Source organism: Scyliorhinus torazame, chromosome 3 (genome assembly GCF_047496885.1).
Source record: "Scyliorhinus torazame isolate Kashiwa2021f chromosome 3, sScyTor2.1, whole genome shotgun sequence".
In the NCBI taxonomy this organism is placed as follows: Eukaryota; Metazoa; Chordata; class Chondrichthyes; order Carcharhiniformes; family Scyliorhinidae; genus Scyliorhinus; species Scyliorhinus torazame.
Window position 1 is genome coordinate 336,395,749 of NC_092709.1, and position 17,365 is coordinate 336,413,113.

Below are 17,365 nucleotides of genomic sequence, written 5' to 3' on the forward strand. Positions count from 1 at the left end.
ACCCCATCCACCAGTCTCACCCTCCCTCCCACCGGTGCACCTTACAGCCACCTCCTTCCCAGGAGGATCGGTCCTTCTGCCGGCCCCGTCTAGGCCCCCCCGCCCACCGACGCACCCCGCAGACCACCCCCACCGGACTCTTTTTTAACAGGGGGTGAATGTGGTAGTCTGTGTAGAGGTATTACGGTACCTGGTAATGCTGGAACACCATTGGTCGATATTGTATGTTTCCTATTGGTCAAGCTGTATGGTAGCTCCGCCCTGCAAGGCGGGGTATAAGAGCCCGTGCTGCCCCAGCAGCCTTCTTTCTGGACCTGAGCTGCTGGGGGAAACATCTAGCTTGTTAAAGCCTTCAGTTGGACTACAAGCTCGCTTTAGTGGTCATTGATGGTGCATCAATGTGATAATGAGGAATGCATTGAGGAACTGAGGAGTAAATATTGCCCAGGATACATGGGAGCACTGACATTGAATACCATTTTATTGGATCATGGACTTCCACCTCAATACCATTTAACCACATTTGATCCATAATATCTCTCGCTATCGTTTATCCAAGAAAATATATCGATTTGAGATTGGGAATGTTTAATGCTGCACAGCATTTACTGTTTTGTGGCAGAGATTTTTGGATTGCACTATCATTTGTGTAATAAACAAGCTCTTATCATTTCCCTCTGGTACAGCCTCACTCGAATTTTAAAATTACATTCTCTCAATCTTGATTTTCCCCCCACAAGAGGAGATGGTTCCTTCGTGTCTACCCAATTGAGCCCTTTTTAACCTTTTAAACACCCCCTGACCAGAATGCCTTCGACATTCAATCTCTCATACTTAGGGGAATACTAGCCTTGCCTTTGCAGCTTGGCCTCATAATTTAACCCAGTAGCTCCTGGTGGATCAGTGCTGCATCCACTCCACAATCACCTCTGAGGTGTTATGCCCAGAATTAATTGAAGGCGAGGCCTGATTCGCAGACCACCAGCCAAATTTACACCTTGCAAATCCTCGCCCATTCCCAACAACACCTCCCCCTCCAACCAAAACCATATAACCGCCCACTTCCTTCATCCAAAGAGGAGCAAGTTTTTTAATTTCATTTATATGGGTATCGCTGGTTGGGCCAGCATTTCTTGTCGATCTGCGGTAACATGTGGTCCAGGCCAGACAAGGTAAGGATGACAGGTTTCCTTCTCCAAGGGACATTAGTGAACCCGATGGGTTTTTACCACAATCGTTTTATGGTCATCCTTGACTTTTAATTCCAGGTTTTTATTGAATTCAAATTTTGCCATCTGCCGTGGTGGGATTCGAACTCAAGTCCGCAGAGTATTACCCAGGATCTCTGGATTACTAGTCCAGTGACAATACCACTTTGCCGCTGCCTCCCCTAGTGCTAATGGGTTGGATTCTCCGATTGCCGACGCCGAAATCGTGATTGGCCGGAGAATCCATTTTTACGCCGGAATTGGAAGTCGAGGAGTATGCCACACGCTGTCTGGCTGGCCTCAGGACGTCCGGGGAGGGGGTGGTGAGGGGTGGGTACAGGGAGGCAGTTTTTGGCAGGCTGGGTCCGCGGCCGGCCAGCGCCATGTTGTACGGCACGACCGCCGCATGTCGCTGCCGTGCGCATGGGTGGCCACGGACCCGGCCATTCTGCGTCCGTATCGGCAGGTAAAGCCTTTACATGGCGCGGCTGCTAGCCCCCACTAGGTGGAGCATCGGTGCAGGGGACGCCGCCGACATTTTGGTCGTAAGACCAGGCGGATCCTGCAGACGTAGCCGCAGAATCGGAGAATCCAGCCCAATGTCTCCGGACTGAAGCTAATGCTCCAGGGTTATGGATTCAAATCTGACCATGGTAGCTGATGGAATTTAAATTCAATTACTGAATGAATGAAATCTGGAGTTGGAAAGCCAGCCTCAGTAATGGCGACTATCAGCGATTGTTGTAAAAAAAACATCTGGTTCGCGAATGAGGATACTTGGTCGGACCCACAGGGGATACCAAACTTCTCGTTGAACTGCCCTCTGAAATGGTCCAGCAAACCACTCAGTATGAGGGCAATTAGGAACAGCTACAAAAACTGGCCTTGCCAACAATGCCCACATCCTGTGAAATAATAAAAGTAATCGGAAGGACCAGATCAAATAAACACATGAAAACTTTGCTGCAGTGAATTCTTTATAAATATGAGAAAAGCTCCATAGGTTTGAAAAGTGTCTTTCAGGAGTCAGGGGGTTAATTAAAGATTATTTGTTTACAAAAAGGAGGTATTACGATGCTAAAGGGAAATATAAATGCGAGGAGTTGTTGCTGTGTTTAACAGCCGAATCTCTAAGAGCAAGGAAATTTTAAATGTGCCCGATAATAACTGAGTGTTGTTCAGTGCATCCCGGTGTGTGGCGGCTGGGTGGGGAGGGGTGGCGGGAGGGTGGGGGAAGGGTGGTGACATGGTGGGGGAGGGGTGGCGACTGTGGTGGGAGAAGCGGCCAGACTCTTCTCAATGGAACACTATTGCAGGCTGAGCGCGCGCCTACATGACAGGCTGCACGGCTGGGGCCTGCACAGAATGACCTCATTCTCCTCACTGCTCTCCTCAGTGTCCTACATAAATTGGATTACACAGCCAGAGAAAGAGAGAAAAAAAACCTCCTTAACCATTTCAGCACCACAGCGATGGGTGTACGCTGGAGCACGAAAGACAGGCAGAAAGGAAGAAAGAGAGAAAGAAAGACAATAGAAAGGAAGAGGAAAGAAAGGAAGAAAGAGAGAGGGAGGGAGGGACGGAGGGAGGGAGGAAAGAAGGAAGAATTCATTTGAAGCATTTTAGAATGTCTCAAAGGGCCTTACAGCCAATTAAACAGGTGTACTCACTGCTCTAACCTGAGAAGCAATTCCCACACACAGTAGTGAGATCAGTTTTGGTACAGGGATAAATATTGGCCCGAGCACCAGCCAAAGGTTCCCCCTTCTTCATGCACAAGTGGATCATGAGCCCCATGAGATAGCCCAGGAAGACGTGCGCAAGGAGGTCCAAAGATGAGTGGAGCTGATGCCTTACCAGTAGAGGAATGAGGTAGTGATGCAGATCTTGCTTCCATTACGTGCTCTCAGCTGTAGTTGTATGTATGAACTTTTCAAGGCAGATACAAATCTCTCAACTTCTCCATTAGCTCTTGGTCAATGGGATGTGACCTTGCGATGAATTTAACCCAGTTAATTTGCAAATTCACTGAACTCATCGCTCCCCCTCGCCCCATTTAAGTCCCTCATTATTTTACAAAGTGAGCTACATACAAGTGCTACTCACAAGCCAAAGAAACATAAGGGAAAAGAGTTCATCACAGAGTGAGTCTGTCCATGACCTTTGAGTGCGAGGTGGCTTGCTCCACTCTGGAAGTGCCGCTGAAGCGGCGGCGGCACTAATCGGACCCATCTGTTCTGGAATGGGGGTTCCCATCCTCTGGCTCCTCACGTGGCCAGAGTGCTTTCGCACAGTCCTGCCATTGACATTTACGACATACGATATGGGTCCAAATTGGTACACGATCTGACGGGCTAACCAGAGCGGGCCCAATGAGAAATTTCAAACTCGAACCAGGTCACCCACCTGGAATGATCTGTCGCCCTTTTGTGAAGTATGTTGATTTCTCTGAGGTCTGACATACCTCCACCCTCCCCGCCAAATTTGGAAATATCAATTCCCAACGGGCTCTGAGGCGACGGCCCATAGGCAATTCAGCCGGCGTGACCCCTGTGGTGGCATGGGGGGGGTCGTGTTGTAGGACAATAAGAGGTTGGCCAGCTAATGGTGCAACGGCCAGTCTGTTCGCTTCCTCAGAGCATTTTTACAAGTCTGTAAGGACTTTGCACCAACCCCTTGGGTGCCGAGTGATGAGGGGCCAGCCTGTCAAGCCGAATTCTGTTTGTCTGAATGAAGTGTTGGAATCGCCACCAGTAAATGAGGTGCCATTATTGGACACAATCGTTTCTGGGAGGCCATGTATGGTGCATAGGACATCCAAAGGAGCCGCCAAAGTCGTAGCTCCCATCTCTTGTATGGATATCCTTTTGGAATGAGTGTTTCCCAAGACAAGGAACACCTGCCCAAGAAAGGGCCTGCTTAGTCCACGTGCACTCTGGTCCATGGGTGATTCAGCCACTCCCAGGGGTGGAGATTGCCGAGGGAGGTGAAGATTGCTGAGTCTTACAGGGGATGCATTGCCGTTCTCCTTCCTCAATAGCTTTATCGATTCCCGGCCACCAGATATCGCTGCGGGCCAGCATCCTCGTTTTTGTTTGGACCCAATGGGCGCTGTGTAATTGGTGTAAGAAGGGTTCCCTCACTGTGAGTGGAATCAGGACTCGAGTGCTCCAAAATATTCTTCCATCCTCGCAGGTGAGTTCGTCCCTGTGGGTTAAGTAAAGCCTCAACCGTTCAGACTTCTCAAGGTGCAACTGGTTTGTATTATCCATTTCACCTTGGGTAATATCAGGTCTTGTTGGGTCCAGTTTCCTATGTGTCCGAATGACACTGGTAAGGTGTCCAAGAAGTTGAGTGCCAAGATGTTTTCTTGGGGCATTGGCGATGGTGCCAAGTTCTTTGATAAAGCATCTACATTGGAGATTTGGGTGACAGGCCTGAGTTGGAAGGTATAGTTGTCAGCTGCTGGCAGCAAGATCTACTGATCCACCAGGCAGAGGCAATTGGGGGTATTGGCTTGCCCTCTCGCAAAAGACGCAATAGTGGCTAATGATCAGTTATTATTCCAAATTGTCGTCCGTAAATATATTGGTGTAACTTTTTAACACCACAGATGATGGCTCGTCCCTCCTTTTCAATTTGGCACAATTTTGCTCAGCTTCTGAGAGAGTTCATGAGGTAAAAGCAATTGGCCATTCTGATCCATCCTCCATCTTATGGGATAGAACTGCCCCATCCCGCACGGCGATGCTTCACATGTGAGAACTATTGACTTCCCTGGGTCAAAATGAATTAAAAGGTTCAAAGATTGCAGAGCTTGTTTTACCAAGCAGAAAGCTTCTTTTTTCGATAGAAAAGGTCAGGGACATTGGACCACCAGAAAATGAGGTTGGAGAAGTAGTAATAGGAAACAAAAATATGGAAGAGGAACTGAATCTATCTTCATGATGGAGACACCAGTGGGATACAAGAACTTCAAGAGCGTCAGGAGGCAGAGGTGAGTGAAGTGGCCATCACTAAGGAGAAGGTTCTGGGGAAACTGAAATATCTGAAGCTGGATAAATCACCTGGACCGGATGGACTACACCCCAGGATTCTGAAAGAGATATCTGAGGAGATTGTGGTGATCTTTCAGAAATCACTGGAGGTAGGGAGGGTTGGAAAATGGCGAATGTAACGCCCCTGTTTAAGAAGGGAGGGAGGCAGAAGACAATAAATTATAGGCTGTAGCCTGACTTCGGTTGTTGGTAAGATTTTAGAGTCTATTATTAAGGATGAGATGAAATGAAATACTTAGAAGTGCATGGTAAAATAGGATTGAGTCAGCACAGATTCATCAAGGGGAGGTCATGTCTGACAAATCTGTTAGAATTCTTTGAGGAGGTAACAAGGAAGTTAGACAAAGGAGAACCAGTGGATGTGATCTATTTAGATTTCCAGAAGGCCTTTGACAAGGTGCCGTACAGAAGGCTGTTCAATAAAATGAGGGCCCATGGTGTTAGGGGCAAGGTTAGCCTGATTGGCATGGATTGAGTATTGGCTGATTGGAAGAAGGCAGAGAGTGGTGATAAATAGGTCTTTTCACGGTGGCAGCTGGTGACTAGTGGTGTTACACAAATGTCAGTGTTGGGACCACAACTATTCACTTTTCCATTAATGATCTGGAAGAAGGAACTGAGGGCATTGTTGCTAAGTTTGTAGATAATACAAAGATATGTAGAGTGACAGGTTGTGTTGAGGAAGCAGGGAGGCTGCAGAAGGACCTGGACAGGCTAGTAGAGTAGCAAAGAAGTGGGAGATGGAATACAATGTGGAAAAATGTGAGGCTATGCACTTTGTTCGGAAGAATAGAGGCACAGACTATTTTCTAAATGGGAAACGGCTTTGGAAATCAGAATCACAAAGGGACTTATGAGTCCTAGTTCAGGATTCTCTTAAGGAAACCATGCACGTTCAGTCAGCAGTTAGGTAGGCAAAAGCAATGTTAGCATTCATATTGAGAGGGCTAGAATACAAGAGCAGGGATGTACTGTTGAGGCTGTGTAAGGCTCTGGTCAAATTCCACTTGAAGTTTTGTGGACAGTCTTGGGCCCCGTATCTAAGGAAGGATGTGCTGGCGAGGGTCCAGATGAGGTTCACAAGAATGATCCCCGGAATTACTGACTTGCCATATGAGGAGCGGTTGAGGACTCTGGGTCTGTACTCATTGGAGTTTAGAAGGATATGGGGAGATCTTAATGAAACTTACAAGATACTGAGAGGTCTAGATAGATGAATGTGGAGAGGATGTTTCCACGAGTAGGAAAAACTAGAACCCGAGGGAACAGCCTCATACTGAAGGAGCGATCCTTTAAAACAGAGATGAGGAGGAATTTCTTCAGCCAGAAGGTGGTGAATCTGTGGAACTCTTTACCGCAGAAGGCTGTGGAGGCCAAATCACTGAGTGTCTTTAAGACAGTGATAGATAGGTTCTTGATTAATAAGGGGATCAGGAGTTATGGAGAGAAGGCAGGAGAATGGGGATGAGAAAATATCAGCCATGATTGAATGGCGGAGCAGACTCGATGGGCCGAGTGGCCTAATTCTGCTCCTACAATAATAATAATCTTCATTATTGTCACAAGTAGGCTGCATTCACACTGCAATGGCACAGTGGTTAGCACTGTTGCTTCACAGTGCCAGGGTCCCAGATTCAATTCCCGGCTGGGTCACTGTCTGTGCGGAGTCTGCACGTTCTCCCCGTGTGTGCGTGGGTATCCTCCGGGTGCTCCGGTTTCCTCCCATAAGTCCTGAAAGACGTGCTTGTTAGGCGAATGGGACATTCTGAATTCTCCCTCTGTGTGTTGTGTTGTGCGCTCTGCAGACCAATCCGGCCACCATCCGGAAGATGGATGCGGACGTTGTCATCTGGAGCCAGTGCAGGGAGATCAGCTGCAGGGGTGTCATGAGCCGCCTTGTGCTGTGCACGAGACAGCTGCATCCGTCGCAGGACCGGAACGTGGTCGAGGTCTGGGACATGAATGGACGGCACCATCGTCCTCAGGGTACGACCCATGAGCAATTGGGCTGGCGACAGGCCAGTGGACAGTGGGGAAGAGCGATAGGCCAGCAAGGCGAGGTAGAAATCGGACCCAGCATCGGCAGCCTTGCAGAGGAGCCGTTTGACTATATGTACTCCCTACTCCGCTTTGCCGTTGGATTGGGGGTACAGGGGACTGGATGTCACATGGGCAAAATTGTACCGCCTGGCAAAGTTGGACCATTCCTGGCTTGCGAAGCAGGGGCCATTGTCCGACATAACCATGAGTGGGATGCTGTGTCGAGCAATGGTGTCCTTACAGGCACGGATGACTGCAGACGATGTGATATCGTGCAACCGTATCACCTCCGGGTAATTTGAAAAGTAGTCCACGATCAGGATATAGTTTCTACCCAGCGCGTGGAACAGGTCGATGCCCATCTTGGTCCAAGGTGACGTGACCAACTCATGGGGCTGCAGGGTCTCACGTGGTTCGGCCGGTTGGAAGCACTGACAAGTGGGGCAGTTGAGCACTGTGTTGGCTATGTCTTCATTAATGCAGGGCCAGTACACTGCCTCTCGGGCCCATTAGCGGCACTTTTCCACGCCAAGGTGGCCCTCGTGTAGCTGTTCCAGGACGAGCTGGTGAATGCTATGTGGGATGACAATGCGGTCCAGTTTCAAAAGAACCCCGTCTACTACCGCCAGATCATCTCTGACATTATAGAACTGAGGGCATTGGCACTTGAGCCACCCGTCTGTTAGGTGGCGCATGACACGCTGTAGCAAGGGGCCAGCCGCAGTCTCGTGGCGAATTTGGACGAGGCGTTCATCCGTGGCAGGTAGACTGGAGGCCACGAAGGCCACATGGGCGTCAACCTGGCAGACGAAACCCGCTGGGTCACATGGAGTGTTGACTGCCCTGGAGAGAGCGTCAGCAATGATGAGGTCTTTGCCTGGGGTGTATACCAGCTGGAAGTCATATCGCCGGAGCTTGAGACGAATACGCTGGAGGCGAGGTGTCATGTCGTTCAAGTCTTTCAGTATTATATTGACCAGCGGGCGATGGTCGGTCTCGACGATGAATTGAGGAAGTCCGTACACATAATCGTGAAACCTAACCACACCGGTCAGAAGGCCCGGCACTCCTTTTCTATCTGCACGTAGCGCTGCTCCGTGGGGGTCATGGCGCATGACGCATGACGCATATGCAACGTGGGCCCATGATGAGGCCTCATTACGTTGCAGGAGCACTGCCCCAATGCCGGATTGGCTGGCATCGGTCGAAATTTTGGTCTCTTTTGCTGGATCAAAGAAAGCTAAGACCGGGGCCGTGGTGAGTTTCGTTTTGAGTTCTCTCCATTCGCGCTCGTGGGCAGGAAGCCATTGGAAGTCTGTCGTCTTCCTGACCCGATTCCTGAGAGCCGTGGTATGAGAGGCAAAGTTAGGGGTGAACTTCGCTAAAAAGTTGACCATGCCCAGAAATCGGAGGACCGCCATCTTGTCCTCTGCCGTTTTCATGGCTGTGATAGCAGCCACCTTGTCCGCATCCGGCCGCACACCCAACTGGGAGATGTGGTCCCCGAGGAACTTGTGTTCCGTCTGACCAAAAGAGCATTTGGCCCTGTTGAGGCGGAGGCCCTGCTCACGTATACGTTTGAATACGCGCTGGAGGCGACTGACATGCTCCTGCGGGGTGGTGGACCAAATGATTATGTCGTCGACATAGACGCGGACAACTTCAATGCCTTCCATCATTTGTTCCATAATCCTATGGAACGCTTCTGAAGCAGATATGATCCCAAACGGCATCCTGTTGTAACAATATCTGCCAACGGGGGTACTAAATGTACACAGTTTCCTGCTGGATTTGTCGAGCTGGATTTGCCAGAATCCTTTTGAGGCATCAAGTTTGGTGAAGAGCTTGGCGCGAGCCATCTGCGTGTGATCTCTTCGCGCTTGGGAATTGGATAATGCTCCCTCATGATATTGCGATTTAGATCCTTGGGATCAATGCAAATTCTCAATTCGCCGGAAGGCTTTTTTACACAGACCATGGAACTGACCCAGTCGGTTGGTTCCGTGACTCTGGAAATCACTCCTTGGTCCCGGAGGTCCTGCAGCTGCTGCTTGAGGCGGTCTTTAAGGGGTGCTGGGACCCTGCGAGGTGCGTGCACCACAGGCGTGGCATTCTGTTTCAATAAGATCTTGTAAGTGTATGGGAGCATGCCCATGCCTTCGAAGACGTCGAATTGCGCCCTGAAGTCGGTGAAAGGCAGACGTGTCATCAGGAGAGCGAGTGAACTCTCTGAACTAGGTTCAACAGCTTGCATGCCTGCGCGCCAAGCAGGGAGGCTTTCGAGGAGCCCACGATTTCAAAAGGAAGGATGACTTTGCGTGACCTGTGCGTCACTTCAAGTTGGCATGAGCCGCTGGCATCAATGGCATTGCCATTATAATCCAATAGCTGGCAGGCTGATGGAAGGATGGCTGGTTTGACATGAAGGTTTTGGAAGTCAGACCACGCAATGAGATTGGTGGAGGCACCAGTGTCCAGGCGGAATCGTATTTGGGACCGGTTGACCGTCAGGGTGGCACACCACTCATCGTCTGGATCGATGCTGTATACCGACAGCGGCTGGTGTCTTTGCTTCGGGGACACCCTGTTTTTTTGTCACGATGCCGACTCGAAAAGGCGCCTTCCGGTCCTCGGTGTCACTGTTGTGTGGGAGGTCCGCATCGGACTCGGTGACCGTGGGTTGAATTGCCCGGACATTCCTGCGAGGCTGGCTGAAGCGATATGAATTGGCAGGCTGTGCTGCTCAGCATAAGGCAGCATAGTGGCCAAGTCTGCCACATCTTAGGCATTGTCGAGATTTGGCAGGGCATTGCCGTTTTAAATGGGCGGAGCCACATTGCCATTTGTCGTAGCGTCAGCATGTTCGCTGCGCCACCGCGCATGCGCGGTGCGGTCGTGCGTGGTGCGCGCCTGCGCATTACATTCTTCAACATCGCCAATCCCTCGTTTGGTGCGCACAAGCGCGGGAGTCCGCAAAAAGCATGCAAAATGGCCGCCCTCATCCAGGCTGAGGCCCTGGAGTTGCTCAATTGCTTGGACCCGTTCCGCCTCGTGGGGACTTTGCCGCGCCGTTTCAGTCACTTGGATGTGGGAATACCGACTCGTGATTTTTTTGTGTAGGACACAGGTCTCAATGGCGGTCGCTCGGGTGAGCTGCTTTACTTTGAGGAGCTGTTGTCGTAGGGGGTCCGACTGAACACCGAAAACGATCATGGAGTCGGAGGTGGGCCCGTAGCTCCAAGACTGCGCAAGGATGCGGATGTGAGTGAGAAAGGATTGGAAAGGTTCATCCTTACCCTGCAAACGCTGTTGGATCATGTAGCGCTCGAAACTTTCATTCACCTGTACGCTGCAGTGAGTGTCAAACTTGAGGAGGACAGTCTTGAACTTTGTTTTATCTTCATCATCCGCAAAGGTGAGAGAATTGAAAATGTGGATGGCATGGTCCCCGGCCGTGAATAGGAGGAGAGCAATCTTCCTGGTATCCGAGGGGTCCTCCCTGTCTGTGGCCTCAAGGAAGAGCTGGAAGCGCTGTTTGAATATCTTCCAGTTGGCCCCTAGGTTGCCGGCGATGCGGAGCGGCGGCAGCGGGCAGATGTTGTCCATGTTGCAGGATGACGGAATGCTGGCGGAAGGCAGATCACTTGCAGGTAGGTCTAAGAAGTGCTAATATCCCTCAACTCCTGGTATCATGTTGTGTTGGGTGCGCTGGATCTGTGGAACACATACAGGTCACCAACACTTGAAATAGTGCAACACTATTTTATTGAGTCATTAACTGTTTAACATACTTTCACTGTGGGTTAACACGATATTAGCTTTAACTAAAGACCTTTGCCTTGTCCTAACCAGTCGATGCACTCAGCACATGGTGAATGTCTGTGCTGCAGGCTGTGAGCTCTGTCCTACTAGGAAGCTGCAGCTCGAATGAGCGGGAACTCTGATGCCCCCTGTCTTCATAGTGTGTGTGCTCTAACTGGTGATTGGCTGCGTTGTTGTGTGTGCTGATTGGTCCCACTGTGTGTCCATCAGTATGTGTGTCTGCACCATGATATACTGGTGTATATTATGACACTGTGTATGTCTTATGGTCTTATTAATACAACCAGAATTGGTGGATTCCGTTTTAGAAATGGACCACCGATATTCCACTGCCCTCACTCCTTGAGTTCTCTGCAGACAGGCTAAAGCTTCAGACACAATTTTACTTATTTTCCACAAATAAAGCTGAGCATATCTGACAACGGTCAAAGGGGACGTTTTATGAACGTGGGGACATAGCCGGCAGCCTTCTGCCCCACAAGCTCAGGCCCCAGTCTACCTCTCGGTTTATCTCCCACATCTATGTCTCCTCCTATAATCCTACGACTGGCCCCTCGGATTTTAATTTGACCTGTGCTTCCTTTTACAATGACCTTTATAACTCGGAACGCTAGTCGGATAGCATGGCAATAGTTGACTTTCTAAACAATTTGGACATTCTATCTATGGATGCGAACATGAGCAGAGACTTGGACGATCCTTTGTGTCCAGATGAGATAACAAACTGTATTAAGTTAACGTAAAGTGGCAAGGCCTCAGGCCCTGATAGTTTCCCTATTGACTTTAATGAAAGGTTCTCTACTCAACTTGTTCCCTTATGTTTAATGCCTCATTGAGTGCGATTTATCCACCACTTTGTGGCCGCCGCGGATCGGGGAGCGCCAGGTGAATAGCGGGAAAGGCCAAAATCAAGATTTGCGCCGGGCGCGAACCAGTTTGACATTCATTCACCCCGTCCGTTTCCGATGGCGAGTTCCAGATCTCGCCCCAAGGTGGAGAGAATATCATTAACCCGCATTTGCATTCAATTCAATCAAGGTGGGTGGGGGGAACCCATCAGTGGGGGGTCTGGCTTGGTCAGGGGTCTGAAGCATTCTAGGCCGAGGGTCGCCACTGGGCCGAGAGGGTTAGGAACTTTGCGTCTGTGAGGCCTTCAAGCCTATCTTTAAGTATTGTGGAGACAGAGGCAACCACAGCTTCAGCCTGCCTGTCCTACCAAACTCTTCCAGGAGAGAGCCCTGCTGTGGTTTCTATCCTGAAGTTAATTCCATCCCCTTTGACTATGAGCAGACCCCAGCTTCACAGCAAAGGGATATTTCAAATGAGGAATCAACCTTATTAGTTGTGACAGCACTTCACACCCCGCAACTCTCGTGCCTCCTCGAGGGCACACAGGCCATATCTCGGAGGATGATTAGTGCATAGCATGTCAGAAAACCTTGGTGCCTGAACAGTATGCCAGACTTCTAGGAGTATAGAGGCAGCTTCCACAATCAAATATTAAAGAGCAGGGCTTCAGCATTTGGTCTTCTTGTGGCCACAGGGTGAGTGTGTGGATCAGGGGAGGGCACCTGAGCAAGAACTCCCTAATGTTCCCGGCAGAGGGCTGAGGTTTAAAGGCTCCTGATGTGGTTCGGGGCGAGTGTGCACAGCAAGGTTTGCCAGCACAACTGGCTCGCTGGATGCAACACTGAGGGAAGGTAGGACACACAAGGGTGAGGGAGTCTTGAGGTATTTGAGGATCCTGGGATGAAACAATAACTGAATATCGGTCTCGCTCCTCCAATTCCTTCCAGATCAAATTTTTTGCTGGTGCCGATCCTGCCTTGGCTACCCTCGCTTTGCTGGTGGCAGCTGAGGTGGGCAGACGCCGGGGGAGGCAGCAGCAATGACACAGGCTGGAGGCGACACCTCATGTGCAAGGGATTGCCGCACACCCTGAAGACCCGGTCGTCCATCAGCTCAGGAGGGACACAGAAAGAGAGGCCAGTGATGGCCCAAGGTGTACAGGCATGGTCGGTCATTCAATGCGCTCACAGACACCATATGCCACAGAAGAACACTTCTCGTGGACTTGGCGCCCTGTGGAGGAGGGCTACACCCATTCCCGGTGGCTGTGATGGTCACAGCAGCCCTCAACCTTCATGCCAGGGGGTCATTCCAGGGCTCGAGCAGGAACCTGTGTGGCATTTCACAATCTACAGCTACGTGCATCAGGGAGGTGACAGATGCTCTGAATGCCCAGGCATCAGAATATATCAACTTCAAACTGGACCAGGCTCATCAAGATGTGTGGGCTGCAGGATTTGCTTACATCGCCGGGATGCTCCAGGCCCAAAGGGTGATCGATGGCATGCACTGATGACACATGATAGCACAGTTGTTAGCACAGTTGATTCACAGCTTCAGGGTCCCAGGCTCGATTCCTGGCTTGGGTCACTATTTCTGCGGAGCCTGCACGTTCTCCCCGTGTCTGCGAGGGTTTCCTCCGGGTGTTCCGGTTTCCTCCCACAGTCCAAATATGCGCAGGTTTAGGTGGATTGGCCATGCTAAATTGCCCTTTGTGTACAAAAGGATTTGGTGGGGTTACTGGGTTACGGGTGTTGCTAGCTTTTGGTTGGTTCAGTTTGCTCTGTTTTATAACCTTTGCTCTAGAGTCGCCAGGTATCTTTATGACACCGCCACGAGGTTCAAGTTCAAGTAATGATCACTAACTCAACACACGACTTCCGGTTGCGGCGATGATCAGCTTAGCCGCACGTTTCGGCGGCTCCAGCTTTGACGGACTTTCGGGCTCTTTTTAAGAGCCCCAACGGGAAATTTTTGCGACGAAACCCGGTGTGGGGTGAAGCAACAGGGAGTCCCCCCCCAGTGCGAAAGAAAAAGATCGGCGGCGGCCAGATCACGGGGGATCCCCGAGGGCAGCGGCAGAGGAAAGAAAGAAACAAGATGGCGTCGGAGGGAGCCCAGGCGACATGGGGACCGGACCAGGATGAATTTCTAAGACGGTGTGTGGAGGTGCTAAAAAATGAGGTGCTGGCCCTGATGTTACAGGCAATCGAGGGGCTTAAAGAGACACAAATGGCCCAGGAGATAGAGCTCCGTGTGGTGGAGCAGAAGGTAACTGACAACAAGGACGAGATCCTGGGCCTAGCGGTCAAAATGCAGACGCACGAGGCGCTCCATAAGAAGTGCATCAAAAGAATTGAAGTCCTAGAAAATAGATCAAGGAGAAAGAACCTCCGGATCCTGGGTCTCCCCGAGGGAGAGGAAGGAGATGACGGCGGGGCTTACGCGAGCACGATGCTACGCTCGCTAATGGGAGCTGAGGCCCCCTCGGGCCCCCTGGAAGTGGAAGGGGCCCATCGGGTCCCTGCAGGGAGACCAAAGGCTGGAGAACCACCTAGGGCGATGGTCGTGCGATTTCACCGCTTCAACGACAGAGAGGTTGTTTTGAGCTGGGCCAAGAGGATATGAAGTAGCAGATGGGAGAATGCAGTGATACAAGTGTATCAGGATTGGAGTGCGGAGGTGGCGAGAAGGAGGGTGAGTTTCAATCCAGCCAAGGAGGTGCTGCATAAGAAGAAAGTAAAGTTCGGGATGTTGCAGCCGGCGCGATTATGGATCACCCACCAGGATAGACATTACTATTTTGAAACGTCGGAAGAAGCATGGACCTTCATTCAAAAAGAGAAACTGGATCAGAACTGAGGGACTGATGTTGGAGGGGAAACGACAATGCTGATGTATAGAGGTGTAAATTGGGGAGGGGGGGACACTGAGAAATGTGGGCGCCGGTGGGGGGGTAAAAGAGACACAGGCGGGGGATGGGGAATGGGAACGGGGCTGTAGGGGGAGCTGCGCCACAGGGGGTGGTTCTAGAAAGTGCGGGGTTTTTTTTTCTTCCCGCGCCAGAGAGATGATGGCGGGAAGATGGGCGCAAGGAGGATGGGAGTGGCTCACACGGGGGGGTCAAGGAGAGAGCGGGAGAAGCCGGGGTCAGTTGAAGTCAGCTGACTTTCGGGAGCAATATGGGGGGAGTAACCATGCTAGATGAGTATCTAGCGGGGGGGGGGGGGGGAAGTAGGGAGAGGGTCGGTAGGGAGGGGGGGACAACTGGGTTGCTGCTGCTGAGATCGAAAGGGAGCTGGTAAGAGAAAAGGTGGCCTGGGGGACGGGTGGGTGCGCGGGACCGTGACGTGGGACTGGCCCAGAGAGGGTGATGGCTAGTCGGCAGGGGAGGGGGGCGGGCATCCCCCCAGTCCGGCTGATCACGTGGAACGTGAGAGACCTAAATGGGCCGATTAAGAGGGCCCGAGTGTTCGTGCACTTAAAAGGACTGAAGGCAGACGTGGTCATGCTTCAGGAGACGCATCTGAAGGTGGCGGACCAAGTTAGGTTAAGGAAAGGATGGGTGGGACAGGTGTTCCACTCAGGGCTGGATGCAAAGAATAGAGGGGTGGCCATATTGGTGGGGAAACGGGTGTCGTTCGAGGCTAGGAACATTGTAGCGGACAGCGGGGGCAGATATGTGATGGTGAGTGGCAGACTGCAGGGAATGGAGGTCGTGCTGGTCAACGTATATGCCCCGAACTGGGATGTTGCGGGATTTATGAAGCGGATGCTGGGACGTATCCCGGACCTGGAGGTAGGAAACCTGGTAATGGGGGGGGGGCTTCAACACCGTGCTAGACCCAGGGTTAGATAGATCTAGATCCAGGACCGGAAGAAGGCCGGCAGCGGCCAAGGTGCTTTGGGGGTTTATGGACCAAATGGGGGGAGTGGATCCGTGGAGATTTGCTAGGCCGCTGGCCAAAGAGTTCTCCTTTTTCTCCCATGTCCATAAGGTATATTCCCGGGTAGATTTCTTCGTTTTGGGAAGGTCACTGATTTCGAGGGTGGAAGGAACGGAGTACTCGGCCATAGCTGTTTCAAACCATGCCCCACATTGGGTGGATCTGGATCTAGGAGAGGAGAGGGAACAGCGCCCACTCTGGCGACTGGATGTGGGATTATTGGCGGATGAGGGAGTCTGCGGAAGGATGCGGGGATGTATTGAAAGGTACCTAAAGGCCAATGGTGATGGGGAGGACCGAGTGGGGGTAGTATGGGAAGCGCTGAAGGTGGTGGTCAGGGGAGAGTTGATCTCCATCAGGGCTCACAAGGGGAAAACAGAGGCCAAAGAGAGGGAAAGATTACTGGGGGAGATTTTGAGTGTGGATAAAAGATATGCGGATGCCCCAGACGAAGGACTATATAGGGAGAGGCGAAGACTCCAGATGGAGTTTGACCTGCTGACCACAGGGAAGGCAGAGAGGCACAGTGGAGGAAGGCACAGGGGATGAGATATGAATATGGGGAAAAGGCGAGTCGCCTGTTGGCCCACCAGCTTCGTAAGAGGACAGCGGCGAGGGAAATAGGTGGAGTTAGGGATGAAACGGGAACCACGGTGCAGAGAGCAGGGAAGGTAAATGAGGTGTTTAAGACCTTTTATGAGAGGTTATATAGGTCCCAACCCCCCGGAGGGAAAAGAGGGGATGCAGCAGTTTCTGGACCAACTAAGGTTCCCGAGAGTGGAGGAGCATGAGGTGGCAGGCCTGGGGGCACCAATTGGGGTGGACGAGGTGACCAAAGGGCTGGGGAACATGCAGGCAGGGAAGGCTCCGGGACCTGACGGGTTCCCGGTGGAATTTTACAGGAAATACGTGGACTTGTTGGCCCCACTGCTGGTAAGAACCTTTTACGAGGCCAGAGAAGGGGGGACCCTACCCCCGACAATGTCGGAGGCAACGATATCACTAATCCTGAAGCGAGATAAAGACCCGCTGCAATGTGGGTCTTATAGGCCTATCTCGCTCCTGAATGTGGACGCCAAGTTGTCGGCAAAAGTGCTGACAATGAGGATAGAGGATTGTGTCCCGGGGTGGTGCACGAAGATCAGACAGGGTTCGTAAAGGGGAGACAATTGAATGTCAACGTGCGACGGCTATTGGGGGTGATAATGATGCAGAGGGGGAGGCAGAGATAGTGGCGGCAATGGATGCAGAGAAGGCATTTGATAGGGTAGAGTGGAGTATTTATGGGAGGTGCTGAGGAGGTTTGGGTTCGGGGAGGGGTTTGTCAGCTGGGTTAAACTCCTCTGTGGGGCCCCAATGGCAAGTGTAGTCACAAATCGGCAAAGATCGGAGTATTTTCGATTACACCGGGGAACAAGACAGGGGTGCCCTCTGTCCCCAT